We start from the raw sequence: 20,526 nt of genomic DNA, 5'->3' as shown, positions 1-20,526 counted from the left end.
AGAAATTGCTTTTGCAAAGATCCTGAGACAGGGATTGAAAGAAAATCAGCATGGCTGACATATAGAAAGATGGGAGCAAATGGTACATAATGAGGCTATAAAAATAGGCAGAGATCTGAATGCAATGTGAGGAATCATGAGTTTGACTCGTAGGCATGGGTAAGGGGAAGCCAGTTAGGGTTTCAAGATGTCATTGTGAAAACAGAAAGTCTGAGTGCAGAGTGAAAATTATGGTGAAGAGAGAGCAGAGGCAGGGGCACAATAGATGGAGACGGCAGTTATGAGGCTCTAGCAACAGTGTTGGACAATGCTGATAATATTTTAGAATAGAGTGGTTCTTAGGTTTTGAAAAGAATGGATGTCTGTGCAAGATATATTTAGGCAAATTGATAGGATTTTAGTGTCTGAATGGATGTAAGAGGTAAAAAAAGAACAGACAAGCCAACAAATTCCAGAACAGGCACTTGTGGAGGGATGGGGAAACCAGGCAATTAGGGGTAAAGAAACTTCTGTCAGAATTACAGAAGGGAGAGAGAGAGAGAAGAGGGCATAGGAGTAGCAGGCTGGAACTACATCATGTCCCAGGAGCTCAGCTAGAGAGTTATCAAACCATTCCAAACACCCACACTCAACAAGAGATAGAAGCGAAGAGCAGCAATTCTAGGAAGAGAAAATTGACCACTTTCCGAAAGGTTGGACAAGAGGAGAAGTGAATCTGAAGCAACAGAAAGATAGGTGGGGGAGTGGGGGTGGTGGGGGTGGAGGCAGCTCCCAGCAAGTGGCAGAGCAGCAGAGCACAAAATCAGAACATTGGGAAGTCTGCTCCATGAGGGACATCGCTCCAGAGGCTAAGCAGGGGTGGAGCCCTCATGGGGACAGTGTGGTCCCAGGTTTCATGGGGTCAAAGAAAGATCAGGGGTGTCTGAGTGTTGCAGAGCTGCCAGTTATCAGAACAGGGAAGTCAACTACAGAGACAGAGCCTAAGAGTGAGCTTATAGATCGAGGTTACCTTAAACCATGATCCAAAGCACAGTCGGACCACCGCTCTTTGAGCAGGGACCCCACAAGTAGCAGATCCAGGGAGACTCACCTTCCTGCTTCAGGAGGAGCAGCACAGCAGGAATCTGCTGGGTTTGGAGACTCCAAATGGGGCTGTGTGCCAGAGATAGAAATGCTCAGTCACAGGCCAGGTGAGCTCGGAGTACAGCTGGAAACCAAGGAGACAGGAGTGATTGACTGCTTTTCTCTGAGGGTGCACTAAGAACAGGGAGCCCCGAGCTCTTAGCTCCTCCTGGCCAGATATCAGGAGGCCACTTTTTCATTCCCATCCTCCAAAGCTGTACGGAAGGCATTCAGGGAACAAAGCTCTGAGACCAAACCCCAGAAGATTACTTAGCCCAGTCCCTGGCAAGAGTGATGCAATTCCGCCTCGGGCAAATACATCTGAGAATCACTGCAACAGGCCCCTCCCCCAGAAGATTAGCAGCAACCTGCAGCCAAGGCAAAGCTCACTGATAAAGGAGAACAGTGGAACTCCAGAGCTAAGGGAAAGCGATGCATAGAATTTGTGACTTTTTCCCCATGATCCTTTAGCCTTGCAAAGTTAATTTTTTTAATTTTTTTTAATTCTATATTTTAACTTTACCACTTTCCTCTTTTAGCATTTTTAACTAGTTTATTTAACAATACCTTTCTCAAAAAAAAAAACTTTTAAAACTTCATTGTTATAGTAATATTTTATCCCTTCATTGAATTTAAACTTACTTTTTGTAATCATATACAGCTTTGCGCAGTGGCAGTATCGTAGCCAATGAGGTTTATCCGAGGCGCGATTACTGCTAATTGAAAACTTTTTGTAATCATATAGGTTTTTTTTTCCTAAAGGATTTTGGGATGCAATTTCTTTTAATAGATCAAAATATACCCTAATCTGGCACATAGCCTTGTTCTAGTCTCCAGTCTGAGCACATTCCCTCCTCATTTTTTTTTTTTTTCCTTTTTCCAACCAACTTATCTTATCAATTCATTTTTAGGAATTTTTTTTTAATTTCCATCTTTACACTCTTATTCCATCCCTTTATTGTGTTTACCCTTATTTTTGATATATATGTTTTTCTTATATATATTATATTTATAATTTTTTATTTTTTTATTTTTATTTATTTTTCCCCCCATCTTCTCCCACCGGCTTTGTATCTCTTCTGATTTGGTTAGCATACAATTTTCTGGTATCCTTGCCACCCTTTAGTATTTTGTTCCCTCTTTCATATATTCTTATCTGGATAAAATGACAAGGCAGAAAAACTCACCAAAAAAGAAGAAGAAGAAGAAGAAGAAGCGGTGGCGGCAACACTGATGGCTAGGGACCTAATCAATATGGACATTGGTAATATGTTACAACTGCAGTTCAGAATGATGATTCTCAAGGTGCTACCTTGAAAAAGGCATGGAAGGGGTGCCTGGGTGGCTCAGTGGGTTAGGCCGCTGCCTTCGGCTCGGGTCATGATTCCAGGGTCCTGGGATCGAGTCCCACGTTGGGTTCTTTGCTCAGCGGGGATCCTGCTTCCCTCTCTCTCTCTCTGCCTGCCTCTCTGCTTGTGATCTCTGTCTGTCAAATAAAAAAATAAAATCTTTAAAACAAAAAAAAGAAAAAGAAAAAGGCATGGAAGATATTACAGAAACTCTATCTGGAGAAATAAAAGTCCTTTCTGGAGAAATAAAAGACCTAAAATCTAAGCAAGCTGAAATTTTAAAAAAGCAATTAATGAGGTGAAATCAAAAATGGAGGCTCTTACTGCTAAGGGCAAATGAGGTAGAAGAGAGTATTGGTGATATAGAAGACCAAATGACAGAGAATAATGAAGCTGAGCAAAAGAGAGACAAACGACTACTGGACCATGATGTGGAGAATTTGAGAGATAAGTGATACCGTAAGATGAAACAATATTAGAATAATTGAGATTCCAGAAGAAGAAAGAGAGAGAGGGGTAGAAGGTATATTGGAGTGAATTATAGTAGAGAATTTCCCTAATATGGCAAAAGGAACAAGCTATCAGATCCAGGAGGTACAGAGATGCCCCCTCAAAATCAACAAACATAGGTCCACACCCCATCATCTAATAGTAAAACTTACAAGTCTTAGTGACACAGAAAATCCTGAAAGCAGCCCAGGACAAGAAGTCAGTAACATACAATGGTAAAAATATTACATTGGCAGCAGACTTATCCACAGAGACCTGGAAGGCCAGAAAGAACTGGCATGATATATCAGAGCACTAAATGAGAAAAACATGCAGCCAAGAATACTATATCCACTAGGCTATCATTGAAAATAGAAAGAGATAAAAAGCTTCCAGGACAAACAAAAATTTTAAAAATTTGCAAACACCAAGCCAGCCCTGCAGGAAATATTGAAAGGGGTCCTCTAGGCAAAGTGCCTAAAAATGTAGACCAGAAAGGAACAGAGACAATATACAGTAATAGTCACCTTACAGGTGATACAATGTCACTAAATTCACGTCTTTTAAGAGTTACTCTGAATGTAAATAGGGTAAATGGCCCAATCAAAAGACACAGGGTATCAGAATGAATAAAAAACAAAACCCATCAATATGCTATCTGCAAGAAACTCATTTTAGACCCAAAGACACCTCCAGATTTAAAGTGAAGGGGTGAAAAACAATTTACCATGCTAATGGACATCAAAAGAAAGCTGGGGTGGTAATCCTTATATTAGATCAATTAGATTTTAAGCCAAAGACTATAATAAGAGATGAGGAAGGACACTATATCATACTCAAAGGTTCTGTCCAACAAGAAGATCTAACAATTTTAAATATCTATGCCCCTAACATGGGAGCAGCCAACTCTATAAACCAATTAATAACAAAACAAAGAAACATATTGACAATAATACAATAATAATAGGGAACATTAACACCTTCCTCACTGAAATGGACAGAAATAAATCCATTAAATGACATAATGGACCAGATGGACATCACAGATATATTCAGAACATTCCATCCTAAAGCAACAGAATACACATTCTTCTCTAGTGCACATGGAACATTCTCAGAATAGATCACAGTCTGGGTCACAAATCAGGTCACAAATCAGGTCAATATGCAATATTCCTTGCATATTTTCAGATCACAATGTTCTGAAACTAGAACTCATTCACAAGCAGAAAGTTGAAAAGACTGAAATACATGGAGGCTAAAGAACATCCTACTAAATAATGAAATGGTAACCAGAAAATTAAAGAAGAATTTTAAAAATTCATTGAAACAAATGAAAATGAAAACACAGCTTTTCAAAATCTGTGGGACACAGCAATGGCAGTCCTGAGAGGAAAATATATAGCAATACAATCCTTTCTCAAGAAACAAGAAAAGTCTCAAATATACAACCTAACCCTATACCTAAAGAAGCTGAGAAAAAACAGCAAATAAAGACTAAACCCAGCACAAGAAGAGAAATAATAAAGATCACAGCCGAAATCATTGAAATAGAAACCCCCCACAAAAAAAAAAAAAAAAAAAAACAATAGAACAAATCAACAAAGATAGGAGCTGTTTCTTTGAACGAATTAATAAGATTGATAAGCCCTTGGCCAAACTTACCAAAAAGAAAAGAGAAAGGACCCTAATAAATAAAATCATGAATGAAAGAGGAGAGATCACAACCAACACCAAAGAAATACAAGCAATTATAAGAACATAATATGAGCAACTACACGCCAGCAAATTTGACAATCTGGAAGAAATGGATGCACTCCTAAAAAGTATAAACTACCAAAACTGAACCAGGAAGAAATAGAAAACCTGAACAGTAAACTGTTCCAAAAAATAAGAAATGGAAGGAAAACTTCAAAACTCTCTTTTTGAGGCCAGCATTACCTTGATCCCAAAACCAGACAAAGGCTCCATCAAAAAAAGAGAATTAGAGACAAATATTCTTGATGAATACAGATGCAAAAATTCTCACCAAAATACTGCCAATAGGATCTAACAGTACATTAAAAGGATTATTCACCAGGACCAAGTGGGATTTATTCCAGGGATACAAGGTTGGTTCAACATCCACAGATCAATCAATGTGATATAACACATTAATAAAAGAAAGAACAAGAACCATATGATACTCCCAATAGCTGCTGAAAAAGCATTTGACAAAGTACAGCATCCCTTCTTTATCAAAACTCTTCAAAGTGTAGGGATAGAGGGCACATACCTCAATATCATCAAAGCCATCTATGAAAAACCCACAGTGAATATCATTCTCAATGAAGAAAAACTGACAGCTTTTCCGCTAAGGCCAGGAACATGGCAGGGATGTCCATCATCACCATTGCTATTCAACATAGTACTAGAAGTCCTAGCCTTAGCAATCAGACAACAAAAAGAAGTTAAAGGCATCTGAATTGGCAAAGAAGAAGTCAAACTCTTACTCTTTGCAGATGATATGATACTTTATGTGGTAAAGCCAAAAGACTCCACTCCAAAACTGTTACAACTCATACAGGAATTCAGTAAAGTGTCAGGATATAAAATCAATGCACAGAAATCAGTTGCATTTCTATACACCAACAGCAAGACAGAAGAAAAAGAAATTAAGGACTCAATCCCATTTACAATTGGACCCAAAACCATAAGATACCTAGGAATAAACCTATCCAAAGAGGCAAAGAATCTGTACTCAGAAAACTATAAAGTACTCATGAAAGAAACTGAGGAAGACACAAAGAAATGGAAAAACATTCCAGGCTCATGGATTGGAAGAACAAATATTGTGAAAATGTCTATGCTACCTAAAGCAATCTGCACGTTTAATGCAATCCCTATCAAACAACCATCCTTTTTTTTTTTTTTTTTCAAAGAAATGGAACTAGAAAAGACCTCAGATAGTGAGAGGAATGTTGAAAAAGAAAACCCAAAAAGTTTGTGGCATCACAATTCCAGACTTCAAGATCTATTACAGAGCTATAATCATCAAGACGGTATGGTACTGGCACAAAAACAGACAAATAGATCCAGAGAACAGAATAGAGAGCCCAGAAATTGACCCTCAACTCTATGGTCAACTAATCTTCGACAAAGCAGGAAAGAATGTCCAGTGGAAAAAAGACAATTTCTTCAACAAACTGTGTTGGGAAAACTGGACAACCACACACAGAAGAATGAAACTGGACCATTTCCTTACACCACACACAAAAATAGACTCCAAATGGATGAAAGACCTCAGTGTGAGACAGGAATCCATCAAAATCCTTGAGGAGTACACAGGCAGCAACCTCTTTAACCTCGGCCACAACAACTTCTTTCTAGAAACATCACCAAAGACAAGGGAAGCAAGGGCAAAAATGAACTATTGGGATGTCATCAAGATCAAAAGCTTTTGCACAGCAATGGAAACAGTCAACAAAACCAAAAGACAACTGACAGAATGGGAGAAGATATTCACAAATGACATATCAGATAAAGGTCTAGTATCCAAAATCTATAAAGAGCTTATCAAACTCAACACCCAAAGAACAAATAACCCAATTAAGAAATACACAGAGGACATGAACAGACATTTCTGCAAAGAAGACATCCAGATGGCCAACAGACACATGAAAATGTGCTCCACACTCGGCCTCAGGGAAATACAAATCAAAACCACAGAGAGATACCACCTCACACCAGTCAAAATGGCTAAAATTAACAAGTCAGGAAATGACAGATGCTGGGGAGGATGCAGAGAAAGGGGAACCCTCCTATACTGTTGGTGGGAATTTACGCTGCTGCAGCAACTCTGGAAAACAGCAAGGAGATTCCTCAAAAAGTTGAAAATAGAGCTACCCTACAACCCAGCAATTGCATTATGGGTATTTAACCTAAAGATACAAATGTGATCCAAAAGGGTACGTGCACCTGAATGTTTATAGCAGCAATGCACAATAGCCAAAGTATGGAAAGAACCTAGATGTCCATCAACAGATGAATGGATAAAGAAGAGGTGGTATATATACACAATGGAATACTATGCAGCCATCAAAGGAAACGAAACTTGCCATTAGCAACAACATGGATGGAACTAGAGGGTATTATGCTGAGTGAAATAAGTCAATCAGGGAAAGATAATTATCATATGATCTCCCTGGTATGAGGAATTTGAGAGGCACAGTGGGGGGCTTGGGGAGTGGGGAAGGAGAAAATGATACAAGATGGGATCGGAAGGGAGACAAAACATAAGAGACTCTTAATCTTACAAAACAGACTGAGGGTTGCTGGAGGAAGGGGGATGAAAAGGATGGTTGGGTTGTGGACATTGTGGAGGGTATGTGATATGATAAGTGCTGGGAAGTGTGTAAGCCTAACAATTCACAGACACGTACCCCTGGGGTAAATAATACATTATACGTTAATAAAAATAATTAATTTAAAAAAATATTACAGAAGGGAGATAATCCAGAGTTGGTGCCAAGGTAAACACACGCATGCACACATACAGGCATACACACACACTTTACTTTGAACAGGTTTACCTTTGCCCTTCCCACTGCTGCCATCTCTTGTTCCTCACCTGTTGATATCACATTCCAGTGAGGAGATATTTGACATAGTCCAAAGAGGTATATGTCAAATGATAAGTGTTAAAAAGAAAAAGAAAAGGCAGAGGGTGGGATATGACTGGAGAATACTGGCTTGAGCCACTGGAGGAGTTGCAGGTAAATGAAATGGAAAAGATTATGGGAGGACCAAGTTTGGGGGAAAACTCAGGAGTTTGCCTTCGGCTATCAAGAAGAGATTGACTATATAAATTACGTTTCATCTGTAATATAGGATTCTATGCAGTTATTAACAAGAATGAGATAGGGGCACCTGGGTGGTACTGTCAGTGAGGCATTCAACTCTTGGTTTGGGCTTAGGTCCTGGGCTCAAGGTCGTGAGATTGAGCCCCACATTGGGCTCCACGCTCAGCGCAGAGTCTGCTTCAGATTCTCTCTGCTTCTTCCCATTGCACGCACAATCTCTCTTTCTCTCCTAAATAAATAAATAAATCTTTAAAAGCAAAAAAAAAAAAAAAAAGATTGGGGTGTCTGGGTGGCTCAGTCCTTAAGCATCTGCCTTCGGCTCACATCATGATCCCATGATCCCAGGGTCTTGGGATCGAGTCCCACATAGGGCTCCCTGCTTGGCAGGAAGCCTGCTTCTCCCTCTCCCTCTCCCTCTGCTTCTCCTCTGCTGTGTTCTCTCTTTCACTGTGTCTCTCTCTGTCAAATAAATAAATAAAATCTTTAAAAAAAAATAAAGTCAATGAAAACTTAAACAAAAAACAAAACAAAACCAAAAGATTGAGATAGATCTAAATGTACAGTGTCAAATGTCTCCAACATTTATTGAGAAAAGATAGCTTGGGAATAATTTGTGTGCTATAATCTTGGTTTTATTTAAAATGTATATTTTAAAAATGTATGTGAATATACATATTTCCTTCAAAAATGAGTATGTATGGAAATCCATAGAATAATATCCAGAAAATTATTTCCCAAATTGTTAACAGTGTTACTTTGAAGAATGGAAGGGATGAGAAAAAAAATAAGGTATTTCACATCTTATGCTCTGAACTTGCATGTCTTACTATTTTACGAAAATGCATTCATATAATTCTCTTTTTTTTTTAAAGATTTTATTTATTTATTTGACAGACAGAGATCACAAGTAGGCAGAGAGGCAGGCAGAGAGAGACGGAGGAAGCAGGCTCCCCGCTGAGCAGAGAGCCCAATGCGGGGCTCAAACTCAGGACCCTGGGATCATGACCTGAGCCAAAGGCAGAGGCTTTAAACCACTGAGCCACCCAGGCGCCCCCATATAATTCTTTTTAATTTCATAAAACAAAAAAATTTAATTCACTGGAAGATGGAATAAGAAAGAACCTGCTATCATAAGGCAGTGACCTGCTACAGACTCTGGAGAGCACAGTGTCCCTTATTGAGCCAGAAGAAAGACTGGCCATCAAATTGTGAATTTTAGTAAGAAAAGAAACTGTTCCAAGGAACTTCAAGAAACCTAAAACAGATATGAGTGTCAGACACTCAGCTTTCAGAAATGGAAAGGATATCCCTGAGGCAAAACCACAGGAAACACAGGCAGGGTCAGAAAAGATGCAAAATTTTTCAGATCACATCAGGGATGCTATTTAGGGCAAAACAGGCAACCAACCCTGGACGTCTGGGCCCAGAGGTCAGCTTTCCTAAGAAGCTCATACCTTTCGATGGTTTCTTTCCACACCTATTATAAGTTATTTGTAATTCTGAATCAGATTTCTGTATAACAACTGGTCACAAAGCTTGCATTGCCTGTATCTTATCTCGGGAGAAGAGGAGAGGAAAAATAAGATCTATTAAGTGACGGATATACTAGCCACTGGGCTAAAATTGTGCATTCAGTTAAGCAACTAACAGACTCTAGAAGTGCATGTTTACAAAACTGTTGCATGAAAACATTTTTTAAGTGCAGCATGAGGAGCTCTAGGGCGACAACTACGGTTCAACCTTCTTTGTTTCCATTGTCGCTAACAAAGGACCAGGCACATGATATCTAGCAGGTGTTCCATAAATGTTAATAGGTTGACTGAACAGGCAACGAGAGATTGTTCATAGTAACCCTGCAAGTTATTCTTATAAATCCTATAAACCAAGAATAAATAAAAAGACTCCTCTCTGAGCACGTTGTGCCATGCATTGTCCTGGATATTTTCCATATATCACTTCGCTCAATCCTCCAACAACCCAATTCAGGTAGATCTTACTATTTAAAAGATGAGAAAACTGAGCCCAGGGGTAGTGACTCACCTGTGGTCATTTTAGTACTTAACAAAACTTAGATTTAAAACAAATCTGGGGCGTGGGTGGCTCAGTCGGTTAGGTATCTGGCTTTGGCTCAGTTCATGATCCCAGGGATCAAGCCCTGCGTTAAGCTCCCTGCTCAGCGGGAGCCTGCTTCTCCCTCACTCTCTGCCTGCCACTCCCCCTGCTTATGTTCTCTCTCTCACTATCTCTCTCTTTGTGTCAAATAAATAAATAAAATCTTTAAGAAAAAATAAACCAAATCTATCTGGCTCCAAACTCCATATTCTTTTCCCTTTGCAAAACAGAGTCCTTGGTAATGCTCTAAGGTTGGGGGAAAAACTCTCATATATTCCGTTTGCATAACTGAATTTTGTATATGTCATTTAGTTAAGGAGTATATGGATAGACCTATATTTTCCAGATTCTTAGGGGACATAACATTGAATTTACATCAAGGAAGAGTAGAATGAGTTTACTCTTCACAGTTTTGTTTTGTTTTTTATGTGACAGTCTGTAAACCAAGTGTTTATAAATATCCCCCAGCTGGATTTTACCTAAAGTAAGTCAAATTACAGGAAGACCCAACGCTCAGGAGTTTGCCTGATAACATGAAGAAGTGTGAGTCTGTCTCGGCGCTGTTGCTGGTCGGCTAGTTTGTCTGTGCTTCAGAGCTATGCAAGCCTTCTGCTTTTCAAGTTGCTTACCCAGGGCCCATCACGTCTTCTCTCACAGCAGCTCCTTAACTATCACTCCTCTCAGGTAAAAGTTACCTGAACAGCCTGCCATCCCATCTACAACCCTACTTATTTGTGCACTCATACTTCTCCTCCTTCTGACCTCTTAATGTTGAGCACGCATCACACTCCCTATTCTCTAGGACTCACCCTTGCCCTCCCCAGCCACCCCAGGAGTCTTAATAAAAATGGCAAACAGTGAATCCCCTCTCCTGTATCTCTAACCTCTCTTTTCTGGCGCCTTCCTATCAGTATTTTTTTAAGTTGAAATTTAAAACCTTCTAAAATTAAACTTAAAAGCCCATTTACTGTCAAGTTTTTGCTCTCTTTCCTTCACAGCCAAACTCCTTAAATGAATTAAACTCGACTTTATATCCTCACCTCTCATGGCCCTTCACACCACTCCTAGCTGGAGTTTTGTCCCCACATCTCCCCAGGGTGGCCCTTCCACATTTTATACAAGGCCTTCTTGTAACCAAATCCAACAGACATGTGTCTGAACTTGGCCTTTTAGCATCATGACGCAGGTCACTACTGTCTCCTTAAGACAAACTCTTCCTTACCTCCCAAGAAACCACTGAGTTTCCTTCCACAATTTTGGCCTCCCCTTTCAGTTTTACTTTCAGGGATCCTCCTGCCCTACTCCACTATGAAATGTGAGTGTTCCTCAGCCCTGCCCCAGACTCCCTTCTCTCGGCACCATGTATCCTTTTTTTATTAAAGTACAGTTGACACAAAACGTTATGTTAGTTTAAGGGGTACAGCACAGTAATTCTATAAGTCTGTACGTTATGTTGTGTTCACCATAAGGGTAACTTCCATCTGCCACCACACAACACAATTACGATACCACTAACTGTATTCCCTCTGCTGTACCTTTCATCCCCATGATTTATTCATTCCGTAACTGCAAGCCTGTACTCCCAATCCCCCTTTACCCACTTTGCCCTTTCCCCATGCCCTATCTCTATCAACCTACCCTATGCTCTAGCAACCATCAGTTTGTTCTCTGTATTTATGGGTCTGTTTCTGCTTTGTTTGTTTGTTGTGTTTTTTAGATTAAGATTTAGAGGCAATTTCAAGCACTCCATGACCTTCAGCTACATCTGTACTTCACCAACCCTCAAACTCTATCTCAAGCCCAGACTTCTCTTCTGAGCTCCACACAGACCCTTAAACTTATGTGCTTACTGTCATATCTGCCACCTACTATTTTGATCTCGACAGGTCCAAAACTGCATGAACATCTCCCTGCTTATCTTCTCATGATGTATTCCTTATCTTAGCAAGCAGCAGCACTATCCAAACAGCTTTTCAAGTTCCCTATCAGGAGTCTTCCTTGACTTTTCCATCTTCCTCATGCCTACACTCAATCTATTAGTAAATCTTATCTATACTGATGCCTAAACATCTCTAGAATCCATTCATCCTCTCCCTCTCCACTGTCAACACTTCCTCTCTCACCTGGACCGCTGCAGTAGCTGTTCATCTGTTCGTGTTCTGCTCCTGTCTATTCAACACACAGTAGTTGGAGTGATTTTTCAAAACATATCTAAGTATGTTTCCCCACACTTCCCTACCCCAACAGAGTATCTTCAGAGACTTTCCACTGTCCTCTGGATAATGACCCAACTCTTGATCATGGCCTCATGATCTGACTGATCCTGCCTTCTGTTCTGCCTCATCTGTGCTCTTGATCACACCCTGCCTCGCCTCAGCTCTCAAGGCTCCAGACGTTCTGCCCCTCTTTCTGGAATTTGCAATGCCTTTCCCACCTCTTCACTCCCACAGGGGCCATCATATTTATAATTTGTCTACCTAGAATTTTCTCCCCACCCACTATCTCAATCCCATCCTCACTCCTGAATATCTTTTATGTTTCAATTACAATGTCACTTTCTCCAAAAACCCTTTTCTAGCTTCCTAAACCTGGTTAAATCTACCTTTTATATAATTACTGTATTCCCACAGAAACTACAATTCTGTACACTGATTGAACTTATAATTACTTGTTCCATGTATATGGTTGAGTAGAATTGCTGAGTCAGTTATGGTTATACTTATTGTCAGATCACCAAACAGCCATCAACTGATTTTATTTTTGTTCCTTTTACATCGTCGATATTAATCACATTTATATACACATTGTTTTGCAACATATTTTTCACAGTTGTGTAATCGTAGTTTTTTATGCTAATGAACTAAATCTTCCCCATGAACTCTTTTACAACCTGACTTCCCATTTGCTAATTTATTTCTTTATTCATCTCATTGTTGCCTGAATTTTATTCTTAAATTTTTTTCCAAGAATTCAAAGGTACTGTATTTACTGATATGCTTGCATATGTGGGAATACCATTCACTAGTATAACCAATCAAATAATATTTGTCTAAATATTGTATTTATGTATGTATATTATACTGTATGCAGTATATTTGTCCAAATATGTATTGTATATGCTGGTAGCATAGTATTATTGACATACGGTATACAATACGGACAGAATAGAGACTCCAGAATTTAATTTCAGTATATGTAAAATTTTAAGTATAATAAAAGTGATATTTCTATTCATGATTATAGTGTTGGCATATGGGCCAACCATCTGAAGAAATAAAATTGGGCTTTTATTTTATACCAATACAAAAATTAATTCAGATGAGTTAAAGTCTTAAGCTTAAAATTTTAAATAATACATACCATGTGAGAACATGTAGGAGACTGTAGGTATAGCCAGTACTAGGAAACCTTTCTAACTAAGACAGGAAACTTAGAAGCTATAAAATAAAACATAGACTTATAAGTATATTTTTAAAAATTGCAGACATACATAGTAAAAGATACTATAAACAATAGATAGTAGAGTTACAAAGCTATTTACAATACAGACAAGAGAGAAATGGTTAATATTTATAGATTATGGAAGAAGACACAACTGAAGAGAAAAATGGATTTAAAAAGAAAAACGTAAAAAATTCATATTGAACAAATCCAAATGGTCAGCAAGCATGAAAAAAGGCTCCAGGGGCACCTGGGTGGCTCCATCAGTTAAGTGTTCAACTCTTTTTTTTTTTTTTAAGTGTCCAAATCTTGATCTCAGCTCAGGTCTTGAGCCCAGGGTTATGAGTTCAAGCCCTGCATTGGGCTACATACTGGGCATGGAGCCTACTTTTAAAAAATGCTCTGAATCACTACTAGAATCACTAGAAATGTGAATTAAAGGACATACTATACAAAAACACTAATTTAAACTGATACATGCACCCCAATGTTTTTAGCAGCATTATCCATAATAGCTAAACTATGGAAATAGCCCAACTAAAATTGATGAAGATACAGAAGATATGGTATATAGATGCAGTGGAATATTACCCCAGCCATAAAAAAGAATGAAATCTTGCCTTTTGTAAAGACTTGTATAGAGCTAGAGAGTATTATACTAAGAGAAGTGTATCAGTTAGAGATAGACAAATATCATTATTTCACTCATGTATGGAATTAAAGAAACAAAACAAAAGATGGAACCCCTGGGTAGCACAGTCAGTTAGGTGTCGGACTCTTGATTTCCGGTCAGGTCATGATCTCAGGGTCATGAGATTGAGCCCAGCATGGGGCCCTGAACTCAGTATGGAGTCTGATTGAGACTCTTTCTCCCTGTCCTTCTGCCCCTCCCCTCTCTGAATAAATAAATCAGAAAGGAAGAAGGAAGGAAGGAAGGAAGGAAGGAAGGAAGGAAAGAGAGCGGGAGGAAGGGAGGGAGCAAGAAAATAAATGAGTATGTGGGAGGAAAAGAGAGAAAGGCAAACCAGAAAATGGATTCTTAACTATAGAGAACAAACTGATAGGTGGGTTGGGGATGGGTGAAATAGGTGTTGGGATTAAAGAGAGCATTTGTGATGAGTACTGGGTGTTGTACGGACCTACTGAATCACTAAATAATACACCTGAAATTAATATTACACTCTACGTTAACAGCAACTTAAATAAAAACTTTTTTTAAAAAAGGCAATGCAATACTAATCTATATCCTAAACTGAAAAAACAATTAATATTTTATTTATTTCTTCATCAGAGAAAGAGAGAGTACAAGCAGGGGCAGCAACAGAGGCAGAGGGAGAAGCAGGATCCCCACTGAACAGGTAGCCTGATGTGGGACTCAATCCCAGGATCCTGGAATCATGACCTGAGCTGAAGGCAGATGCTTAACCAACTGAGCCAACCAGGTATCCCCCAAAAAACCTGTTTTAAAGATTTTATGTATTTATTGAGAGAGAGAGCAAGAGTGAGGGGCTGGGGGCAGAGGCAGAGGGAGAAAGAAAGTCTCAAGCAGACTCCAAGCTCAGCACAGAGCCTGATGCAGGGCTCCGTCTCACAACCCTGAGATCATAACCTGAGCTCATATCAGAAACTTAACCAACTGAACCATGTAGGCTCCCCCCAAAACTGAAAATTTTAAGGAAAGTTATAAGATTTTTTTAAGTTTTTGTTAAAGATATAAGCTTTTTAAGCATATTATAAAGCTGTTATAATTTTTAAAGCATAGAGCTAGTATAAGAATAAACAAAGATAAATGGAATAGAATAGAAAAATCCAGAAATATGCCCAAATAGTTGTAAGAATGTGTTATGTGACAAAGACAAGATTTAAAATCAATGGCAATATATGAGTTCTCTGGTAATTATATTTATTTAACTGACCAACCACTGTGTGAGTTAACTATTTCACACAGTACATCAAAATAAATTTCAGATAAACTAATGACTTCAATGTTAGAAATGGAACCATAAATGAATTAGAAAGCTAGACATATACCTATATGTGCATACACACATACATATACTCTTGAGGTAGGAAGCTTTTATTAATTATTGCACTAACAATGAAAGTCATAAAGAAAAAGAATGCTAAATTTAACTATACAAAAGCAAAAATAAAATAAATTAGCGTATAACAAAATCAATACAATAAGTGAAGTCAGAAAAAAATTAAGTTGGATTTATCTCACATTTTGCATGAAAATGAGCTCCAAATATATTAATCATGTCACGTATTAAATAAATGAAAAAATATTAAAATAAAATATTAACACATAGTTGCATAATCTTTGGGTAGGAAAAGATTCTCTAAGCATGATTTTAAGAACATCAAAAGTCATAAAGTAAAATATTCATATAAATAACCATCTAAAGTTTTATCACTTTTATATACACAGAAAAAGAATGTGCACAAAATTGAAAGGTATAATGAAAATTACTAAAGAAAAATGTCAAATATATGACAAAAAAGAGTAACATATTTAATATATAATGATGAATATCTGAATTTAAAGACTAGCAAATGATACAAATACGCAGTTCACAACAGAAGAATAATAAATAGCCAATAAAAGCCCTGGAAATGTTTTTCTCATTAGAAGACAAAGATATATAAAATAAAACAGAAATAAGATGTCTTTTCAAGTAAATACATTTACTGAATTATAATATTCAATGTTGGTAAGATTTATGGGGAATACGTTCCCTTTTACATAGCTGGTAGGAGTATAACCAAGTACAACCTTTGATCCAACAGCGCTAGTTCTAGGATATGGCATTAGAAATTAATCAAAGATGTACACAAATATTTAGTAATAAGAAAATTTATTACAGTACTTATGATAATAGAAAAATGGTAATAAATAACAATAAAATTTTTAAATAATATGTAATAGAATATGATGAGTTAGCAAAACTTTATGGTGTAGACCCATGTTTGACATAGAATCATGTCCACATGATATAAAAAATATCAAAAAAAGTAAAAAAGTATACTTTCAAACATCAATACATACATACTATCTTATGAATATCTATACATTGATAAGTATCTGGAAAAATGTTATTAATATTAATAACTACTCATCTTTTGGCATATCTCATAAATGCCTTACATTTAAACCAGTGATTATCTCTAGAAGGAGAGGTTTCAAGTGATTTTTTTTTTTACTTTCTTCTTTTTACTCTTCTGTACTTGAGAATTTTTTATAATGCTCTTGTTTCATTTTTAGAAAACTATTAAAGCTATCTTTATTGTACACACTACCTGATGAACTACATGGTCTCAATACGATAAAAATGTATGGATACAGATACAGAAAAAAGAGACAAGAAGTATATCTATTTAAACGTTAACTGTGGTTTCTCTAGTTAATAGGTTGTGAGGATTTCTACTGTGAACATGCACTGTGTTATATTAAAAAAGTTTCTTACTATTATTATAAGAAAGAAATCAGTTCTTGTACCCACTCTGTTGTTAAATTTTCTTTACAATTTAAGCCTATGAGAACGGCATTCAATTCTTTCAGAGATTTAAAACAAACTAATCAATATTCTGATTCATTACCATATTAGTAGAACATGGAAATACCACAGGCATACAAAACAGCTAATTGGGTAGTAATTTACACACTTGAACTCAAGAGACTTGATTAAAATGGAAATAAAATACTTTGAATTTATACATTTACTCTACTCTAGTACTGCATATCACAGAGAAAATCTTGAAGTCAACATGCAAAAGTAAAACACTATTTCCTGAATCTATAAAAGTGCATGGTACCACACTCCATCCTTTATAACTGCAGATTCATTTACAAATGTTCCCATCATTTTCCAAACATAATTGTGGAGTTATCTTTTTTGTATATTGCCGTCTACCCATCTGCCTCTTCTATCCTTATACGGGCGGAGAGGACCTAAGAAGGGACTTCATTTTTTCTGTTTCTCCCTTTTGATGGTACTAAAGAAAATTGAGAGTTTGTATTTGCAACAACCACTAGACATAATAAAAGAAATTAAAACTCTGCAGAGAAAAAAAGAGAGATTTTTGTTTCTTTTTATTTCATCCAGTTCAATTCAAATACATATCTTACCTAGGACAGAAAGAATAATTATTTTCAAAGTTACTAGTTTAAAACCAAATGACTAGGAGTTTTTCACTTCAAAAACGAATTAAGGGCACCTGGGTTGTTCAGCCTGTTAAGCACCTGACTCTTGATTTCAGCTTAGGTCATGATGTCAGCCGGTGTCTGCCTCTGTGCAGTGCATGAAGCCTGCTTGAGACTCTCTCTCTACCCCTTCCTACCCAGACTCCCCTACCCTGGCTCACATTCGTGCTCTCTCTCTCTCTCTTTCTCTCTCTCTCAAAAAATAAAAAAACAGGGCGCCTGGGTGGCTCAGTGGGTTAAGCCGCTGCCTTCGGCTCAGGTCATGATCTCAGGGTCCTGGGATAGAGTCCCTCATCGGGCTCTCTGCTCAGCAGGGAGCCTGCTCTCTCCTCTCTCTCTCTCTGCCTGCCTCTCTGCCTACTTGTGATCTCTCTCTGTCAAATGGATGAATAAAAAATATTAAAAAAAAAAACCCTATCTGTGTGTGTGTGTGTGTGTGTGCGTGTGTTTTTATGGAGAGAGACAGAGAGAGGGAGAGAGAGACATGCCTGGGCTGGGTGGCTCAGCTGGTTAAGCAACTGCCTTTGGCTCAGGTCATGATCCTGGCATCCAGGGATGGAGCCCCACATCAAGCTCCTTGTTCAGCAGGGAGCCTGCTTCTGCCTCTGCCTGCCTCTCCCCCTGTTTGTGCTCACTCACTCTCTATTTCTGACAAATAAATAAATAAAATCTTTAACTATATATGTATTTATATTTATATATATAAAACAAATTAATGATATTAAGATCAGTATGGCAATAACCTATGCGAGTCTATTTTTTGAAAGGTACAAGGAAGCTTGTACAAGCTGCATTCTTCACTTACAAGTTGCATTCTTCGTTGATGTGACTGGACCTCACGTCTTGACAAACCCTACACTTTGAAGCATGAAGGCAAAAAGTTCTAATTTATTCTGGTCAAAACACAAAAATGCCATCTTCATTTCACACCACAATCCTACCCTCCCTCCCCAGCATGGATAAATTGCTGAAAACAGCAAGAACAGAAGAGGGAAACAAATTACTCACGATGTATGAGAGTATTGATATAAATAGTAATAGACTAATGTCAAAAAGAGGATACATTTAGTCTGAATCCTAGAAAAACACTTTGATTGAGAATAATCCAGAATGAATCAATTTGCCTGGCAAAGTAATTAGAACGGAGTCATTGCTCATCCACTTTAGTGTCTATAAAGAATCCTCTGGTGTTTAAAAAATGCATAAGCTTAAATACTATTTTATCTTAAGATTGCCCATGTTTTATATTATAAAGACACAACCATTTTTCTGAAACAAATTTGAACTTATTTTCTACTTAAAAATCAGAAAGCTCTTATTCCATATTCAATGCTCTCGTTTGACCACATCTATTCACAATGTTTGTATAATCTGTCTTCTAAAGTGCTTTAGCTCAATCGATGTGGTGATCTTGTGTTCTCCCAGCCAGGCCTAAGCCACAAAAATATAAAAAATAAAAAATAAAAAGATAAAGTGCATTAGCTCATAATTAATAAGGAAGCAATTCTAAAATTTCAGAAACACAAGTCATATGTTACAAGGGAATGGATTGATTTGATAGTATTTCCATGTCTTTATCAATGAGTCATACATTTAATAGAAACAGAAAAATTTTAAACAGCACATATATATCTAAATCAGAACAGAACAACAGAAATGTATTGATATAAATCAAGAAACTGGGAACTACACAGAAAATTGACTTTTTAAAAAAACTTCCATGTACATGATTGGCATCTTCAGTAACAGAGTCACCGTATTTTTATAAAAAGCAAAATACAAACTTTTGATTTTATTTATACACAAAGAATAATGCACTCTTCTTTGTTTGATATATATCGATGTATCACTTTAAACATTTATGCAGGGGCACCTAGGTGGCTCAGTGGGTTAAAGCCTCTGCCTTTGGCTCAGATCATGATCCCTGGGTCCTGGGATCAAGCCCCACATCGGGCTCTCTGCTCAGTTGGGAGCCTGTTTCCCCTCTCTCTCTGCCTGCCTCTCTGCCTGCTTGTGATCTCTGTCTGTCAAATAAATAAATAAAATACTTAAAAAAATTTATACAAAGGAAGCAAATCATAAACATATTTACTCTTTGAGTCTCTCTGCTCGACATCTGACATAATACCATTTCTTGACTTGGAATCCTTGACACCAAAGGCATATACATTCATTTATAAACTATGTCCTACAAACTTTAAATCATTTACCCTTGGAAAAATCTTTCTAAATTCAGATTTACCTTTTAGGTGAAATTTGAATTTAAATTTAGAAAAGCATGAGCTGTACAAATATGAATTCCTTCCACTCCATTTTAAATGTTGATAATTTCTTTTATTTATAGACATAAAAGACAATGGCCAGTAGCGTATTGTTATAATTTTATGAACAGAACATTTATAATACCTATAACTATAACATTGAAAACAGAAAAATTCTAACCTTGATTTAAGAAAAAGTAGTTTTGAACCTATTTCCAAAACTGATATTCTAAATTGTGGGTGTAACAGCTGAAATGTAAAATTGCTATTTAGTCATTAAAAACAAAACAAGACATTATAGCTTTAATTCAGCCAATGAATCCCCCACTCCAGAATTTCAAATTATAAAGAAGCATTATTCCCACTACCAGTCTTCACTGAGCAACAGAAGAGTGCTAAATATTCAAAAATAAATGTTTTCCATCCTCTGGAAAAAATATGAATATTAGTGACGCCTGACAAGACTGGCCTTTGCTCTGTTTAACATTTAATCAAGTAGTTAATATTAAAACTGGAGACAGAAAAGATGTGTTGAAAGCAGTTACTTGTATATTGAGATTTGGAGAAAACTACATGTGGTTTCCATTGTCCCATAGCCAACATTTTGGAATTTCTTACAGAATGATATATTTACATTTCTCAAAACTGAAAAAGTCTGCCTTCTTATTGAAGTTTACCATATGTCAAAACACTTCAAAAGCTAAATA

The 20,526-nt window shown here is 37.3% G+C and overlaps 1 pseudogene; it reads left to right on the top strand.

The window, feature by feature from the left end:
* Positions 1-1,781: 1,781 nt before the first annotated feature.
* Positions 1,782-1,908, top strand: LOC131826082 (U4 spliceosomal RNA; annotated as a pseudogene).
* Positions 1,909-20,526: the final 18,618 nt, after the last annotated feature.

Source organism: Mustela lutreola, chromosome 2 (genome assembly GCF_030435805.1).
Source record: "Mustela lutreola isolate mMusLut2 chromosome 2, mMusLut2.pri, whole genome shotgun sequence".
NCBI classification, from domain to species: Eukaryota; Metazoa; Chordata; class Mammalia; order Carnivora; family Mustelidae; genus Mustela; species Mustela lutreola.
Note: the sequence above shows the minus strand (reverse complement) of the source record. Positions and strands in the feature narration are given on the sequence as shown.